Here is a 6,564-nt window from a genome sequence, read left to right on the forward strand (position 1 = left end):
CACTAAAGTGAGATGAGAAGCCTAAGTAAACTTTAAAAGTGGGTAGATTTATTTCAAAAGGCTTCAAGAGATATGTGGAGTGGGTGGGAAAATGATACTGAGATAATGGTGTCGAGTTATTCAGCGTGGCAACAGGCCATTCAGCCCAACTCATCCATACTGGCCAAGTTGCTTACCTATCTGCCTGCAATTGACCCTTATCGTCTCAACAATTCCTAAGCACGTTCCTGTTTAAATGTCTTTTAAACCTTGCAATTGTGCTGCCTCCATCACTTCCTCTGGCAGCTTGTTCCCCATACACCCACAACCGTCTCTGTGAACTCTCAGGTCTCTTTTAATTCGTTCTCCTCTCACCAGAAAAAGACTGAAAATTCACCTGATCTATGGCCCACATGATTTATGTAGAGAATGGAACGGGCTGGTGGGGAAATGGTGAAATCAGATACGATGGCAAATTTCAAGACTAGTCTGTAAATTGGTGTGGAATGGAATAATAGAGGCGTGTGCCGGGACTGCACAAGTCTGGAAGATGTATAAGGTCATTCCACCCATTCGAATCATGGCTGATAATATTTTCAACCCCATTCTCCCGCTTCCTTGATCCCCGATTAACCAGGAACCTGAAATAAACCTGATGACTCGGCCTTAGTTTAATCTGGTATCGTGGTCAGCACAGATCCAAGGCCCTGATCCTGTACTGTTCTACATTCCATATAATAGGCGGTCAATCAAAATTCATAGTCTTACCAGCCACTTTCAATTTTAAATTTTAAATTTAGACGGGTCCTTCCGGCCCCATAAGCCTGGTGCTGCCTAACTATACCCATTTGAACTTCAACTCCCCCCCCACACCCCTCCCCCCCATCCCCGGTGCATGTTGGAGGGTGAGAGGAAACTGGAGCACCTGGAGGAAACTCAGATAGACACAGTGCAGGATTTGAACCTGGTCCCGGTTGCTGGTGCGCTGTAGCAGTGTTGCACTAACCATGTTGCCCATAAAAGTGGTCTCTAAGGGCTAAACCATAGACTGTGACCGAGTCTCAGCCTTTGGAAATGTCTGTAGCTGACTTGCTGAAGGGGTCTCCACCCAACCAATAGTGTCAACAGTACTCCAAGTCAGAAAGGTGTCACAATTCTGCAGCTTTTAAACGTAACTAACTTAATGAGTATCATGTTGTCAATAGGTCTGATGCCTCCTGATGGGATGTTAAACAGAATGCCTGAGTACCCACTCAGGCATAAATCAAACTTCCTGTTAAGTTACTTGAAGAGGAGAAGCAGGCTTTTCCAATCAATATGACTTTGCCAACCAGAGCAGCGATCTGATGGACTTTCCTGCACGAGAACAGTGATTTCTGCTGGGTGAAATGGTGGACAAGCTGTGATGTGCTCAGAAAGTAAAAATTGCAAAAAAGATACTGAGGCACGGTCAATTACGCAGAAACTGAAGTTATTCCAAACTGAAGGCTTTTATTTGCAAGAGATGGACAGCCTCCTTGTGTTGGTCGCTCACACTGACCCAGACTCGAACTGGCTTGCAGCGTGACAGCCTTTATGGGGAAGGAAGGGGGAGGAGTCACGAGCCGGCCAGTGAGAGCAGGGTCAACCAGGAAAGGTCATGTCATTTTCTTGCAGTTGTGGTTTCACCATGGATACATCATCAAAGAAACAAAAAGAAAATGCAGAAGCTATAAGTTGGAAATCAAACAGAAATCCAGGACATACTGAGCACAGCAGGACATACAGCATATAAATTGGGAACAATAGTGGATCATTAATTCCCTTCTCTCTGCTATTTAATATGATTGAACTGATTTTAAATTTGCCCTGCATTCGATTCCACCTGAGATCCCTTTCACCCATTTGCTCATCAAATTCAGATCTACCTCAATATGCAAAGACCCTACTTCTACCTCCTTTGAGGAAGGCAGTTCCAAACACTCAGAATCCTCAGGGAAAAAAATATTTTCTTAAGTAGGAGACCCCTTATTTTTAAACTGTGATCCCCAATTTTGGATTCTCCTACAAGACAAAATATCCATTCCACAATCGGCCTGGAAGATCCATTAGGATCCCCTCTCATTTTTCAATCTTAGCCTGTCCAACCTTTCCTCATAATGCAATGCTCCCAAACCAGGTAATCATCAAGAAAATATCATATGAACATCCTTCCTTAAGTACGAAAAACAATACTGTGCATACGACTTCACTAATGTCCATTACAAACAAATTCCATTTGTATGATTTTCTATGAGCGATAATATAATTCAGTTTGCTTTTCTCATTACCTGCAGTATCTTCATCTCAGAGAACTGCAATCTCTCATCATTTTAAATAATATGTTGTCCTCACTGCAGTCTCCATCTTTCTATCAGAACCAGACATCATTATTGTTAGCAAGTCATGAAATTTGGTGTTTTACATCACAGTGCAAACATTCATATTATAATCATCTTACAACATTACTCTAAGAAAATAAAAATAATAATGCACAAAAAGTCAGCCATGGCTATCCCCCAAGGTCAAGATTGATGGTATTTGTTCCATTTTCCACAGAGCGAAGACGTCTGTGTGTGTACTTGTTTAATGTTGCACTCCAAGAAGCCCACGATACTTCACAAATCAACCAGCTAGTTCCAGCGGTGTGGAAACCACGACGATTGGAGCTGATGGATATGCTGCAGTCTTCGTCCGCCTTCAGAGCCATTGAGTTCCGAGTAACTTTGTCCACCTGTTCCACCGTTGTGGTCTTGGTTGGGTTGTTCTTTGTCAGGGATCTCACCCTCGATCTTATCATCATGGGTGACCCTACCAGGAGCAGAGCTCCAGATGGCATCGCTCTCAGATCTCAGGACCACACAAGCTTCTCCACCATGACAAGGTGACAATCACAGAGAAGGTGAAAAGTAATTTTTGGTTCATTTGTTATTCAGGAATCTAACAGCAGTGGTGAAGAAGCTGTCCTTGTGATGTTGAGTGCTTGTTTTTGGGTCCTTTTTCTCAATGGTAGCAGAGTGAAGAGGGCACGGCCTGGGTGGCGGGGGTCTTTGAGGATAGAGGCTGCTTTTTTAAGACACCGCCTCCTGTAGATGTCCTCGATGGACTGAAGTCTGGTCCCTGTGATGTCGCAGGCCGAGTTAACAACCCTCTGGAGTTCATTCTTGTCCTGTGAGTTAGCGCCTCCATACCAGCCAGAATGCTCTCCACGGTACACCTTAGAAGTTTACGAGAGTCTTTGGTGATGTACCGAATCTCCTCAGACCCTTTCGTAAAATATAGGTGCTGATGAGCTGTTTTTGTGATTGCACCAACCTGGAGGCTTTGAATGGATCTTCGGAGATGTTGACATTCTGGCATTTGAAGTTCTTGATCCCCTCAACTACTGATCCCTCGTTGAGGACTGGGTCATGGTCCCCTGACTTCCTCCTGAAGTCCACAAACATCTCCTTGGTTTTGTTGACATTGAGCGCAAGGCTGACGTTTTTACAGGTATACATTAACCTAGCACTGGAGGAGCTACATGCTGTGATCAACAAACATCATACCACGTGTCCCCATACCTTTCCAGTCATCGCCAGGGGCTTTAGCCAGGCCAGCTTAAAGAAAGCCCTTCCAAACTAACACCAGATAATCTCCTGCACCATCGGGCGGCAGAGTTAACATAGCAACACTACTCCAGCACCTATGTCCCGGGATCGAATCCAGCATTGTCTGTAAGGAGTTTGCACATTCTCTCCAAGACTGCATGAGTTTCATCTGGGTCTCCCCTTTCCTCCCACCCTTCAAAAACATATGGGTTTGTCGGTTAATTCGACTGGCTCAGGCTCGTGGGCCACAAGGCCCTGTTACCTTGGTGTATGCCTAAATTTAAAATTTTAGCCAGGGGATCGAACACTCTCAAGCATTCCTAGAGATGTCATGGATGTCAACTGCTCCATTCCACGGCCACATTTTGGAAAGTCGGACCCACGACTGTGCTTCTCCTTCCTGCTTAAGACAGAAGCTGAAGAGCACAGAAGCAGCAGAGAAGACTGTACAAAGGTGGTCTGGGAAGTTGGTAGATTGGTCCACGATCAAGAACTTCGGTGGTGGATCTGACTGACTGACGTTATCAGAATAGTGTGTTTCTACTCAGTCTGTCTGGGGGCATCCTAGCCAGAAGCCACAAGATTCACAAATGGTTGTGAACCAGACCAGGGTGCGCTGATCAGAAGATTGAGTAATATGGAGACCAAGGTCCTTATTGCTGATTTTAGAAAGGGGAGGCCAAGGGAGAACAGAACTGTCCGCATTAATAGGACTGAAGTGGAGAGAGTTAGTACCTTCAAGTTTCTGGGAGTTCACATATTAGAAGACCTCACCTGGAGCTAGCACATTGAGGCAACTCTGAAAGAGGCACTCCAACGTCTCTACGTAATAAGAGATCTGAGGGGATTTGGCATGTGGTCAAATATATTGAATCGGAATCAGAATCAGAATTTAATGTCATGGACAAGTCATGAAATTCAATGATTTGCAGCAGCGACACAGAGCGAAACATAAATATTATAACCGTCTAACAACATTACTATAAAGAACAATAACAGTGCACAAAAACTAAGGCAGTGTCTTTGGTTCATTGATTATTCAGGAATCTGATGGCGGCCGGGAAGAAGCTGTCCTTGTGCCGCTGGGAGTTCGTCTTCATGCTCCTGATGGTAGCAGAGTGAAGAGGGCGTGGCCTGGCCGGTGGGAATCTTTGAGGATAGAGGCTGCTTTTTTTAAGACACCGCCTCGATGGAGTGAAGTCTGGCACCTGTTAACAGCCCTCTGGAGTTTATTCTTGTCCTGAGAGTTAGTGTCTCCAGACCAGGCCGTGATGCAACCCGCCAGGATGCTCTCCACGGTACACCTGTAGAAGTTTTCGAGAGTTTTCGGTGGCGTACAGAACCTCTTCAGGTAGTTGAAATCTCACCACCAATCCCCCTAAGGGAAATGCCACCTGTGACATCCAGAAAAATAATTAATTTCCTGCTATCTCACGGAACATCTGTCCATGCGGACATTTTACTGAAAACAATTACTTTCGTGATAACCTCTGGTATACCATCTGTTCAAATCCCTCCCAGAAACCTTGGTACAAAGCATTCACCGGTTCCCTTTTCCCATAGCTCATATAATTTCTTCAGAAAACCAATCCATTGGTGAAATATGATTTCTCTTTCACAAAACATGCAGACCTTTTCTGAGAAGTTTTAATTTTTCTAAGCAGCCCAGTGCACTATTGGACTTTCTCCATGGCTGATGTTAAGCTAACGTGCTGGTTGATTCCTGCATTCTGATTTTCATCGAAGGAATTGAATTATACTCTCAAACCTAATAAAATCTTCCCTGAAGCTAGGGACTTTGAGAAGAATTAAAATAAATTAATGAACTAACTCGCTAGTCACTTCTGTTTAGATCCTGGACTGAGGTCCAGCAGGACCCCGGGTTGTCAGTTCACAGCTTTAGCTCTCAGGTGATGCTAATCCTCTTCAGTTCCTCTCTCCCTATGTCCCAGTTCCTGATTTGCAGCTATTTTTGGAGTGTGATACTGACACCTCTTTGGTGCTCAGGATGTGTTCCCTGCCATGAATCTGTCAGTGGGGTCAACACCTAAGCGGGTCACTTTTACATGATACATGTGCGACCGATGTGCCACTAATCTGTCATGAAATTACCCTTCTGTTGCTGTCCACTGCTGTACCTGGTGCTCTCAAGGCAACAAATCACTCATGACTCCGTCTGGAGAGGTCGACGGCGAGAATGGCAGTCGGGTAGACTGCGGTTGCTCGGTGCCGAGATTTGTGGCTCAGGACTTCTGCCTGGCTGGCACAGTGAGCGCAGTCTATTACTGGGAATGGGCAGCACCCTGCTGCATGTTAGAGTCACACAAAACAGAAATAGAATCTCGCTGCCTCTGCCAACCATCACCTACCAATTCTATCTTGCACCTGTACTCTGTGCAACTTCTCTCCTCACCACTTCCTGGAATCCTATCAGCCTTCTAAAATGCATGACCTCATTCTTTTCAGGATGTCTTTTCCAATGTACTAGACAGATATCTATTTGTGAATGTTCAGCCTGGAAGATCAAGAGCACTGAAATAAATCAGCGCTCTGAGGATAATGTTAAGAAGGACAGCCGGGTGTTCTGAATAATGATGCAAAATACCTGTTTAATTCATTTGCCATCACCTCATGTTCAATGATAAATTCCCAAACTCACTTTCTATTGGACCAAAGTTCACATGGTTAATTCCTTAAATATTTTCTAATTCTTGTTAACATTATCTTGTCTTTAATTTGTCCTTCCTTGTTAGTGATTTAATCATTCTTTGTGGCTTCCGTGGACAGTGTTTGTACTAATTCTGTGCCTTCTCCATAGAAGTTGAACTGTGAGCATTTTCTATTTTTATATCAAATTATGCAAATTGGATAATTTTTCCAAAAGAATGCTGTAAGCATTCATTCAGAATATTGAGAAAGGTTTAAGAATGTGAGCGAACCATGATCCATAACTGACCATAATAAATATAGAAACATA

This window comes from Narcine bancroftii, chromosome 7 (assembly GCF_036971445.1).
Source record: "Narcine bancroftii isolate sNarBan1 chromosome 7, sNarBan1.hap1, whole genome shotgun sequence".
Taxonomy (NCBI): domain Eukaryota; kingdom Metazoa; phylum Chordata; class Chondrichthyes; order Torpediniformes; family Narcinidae; genus Narcine; species Narcine bancroftii.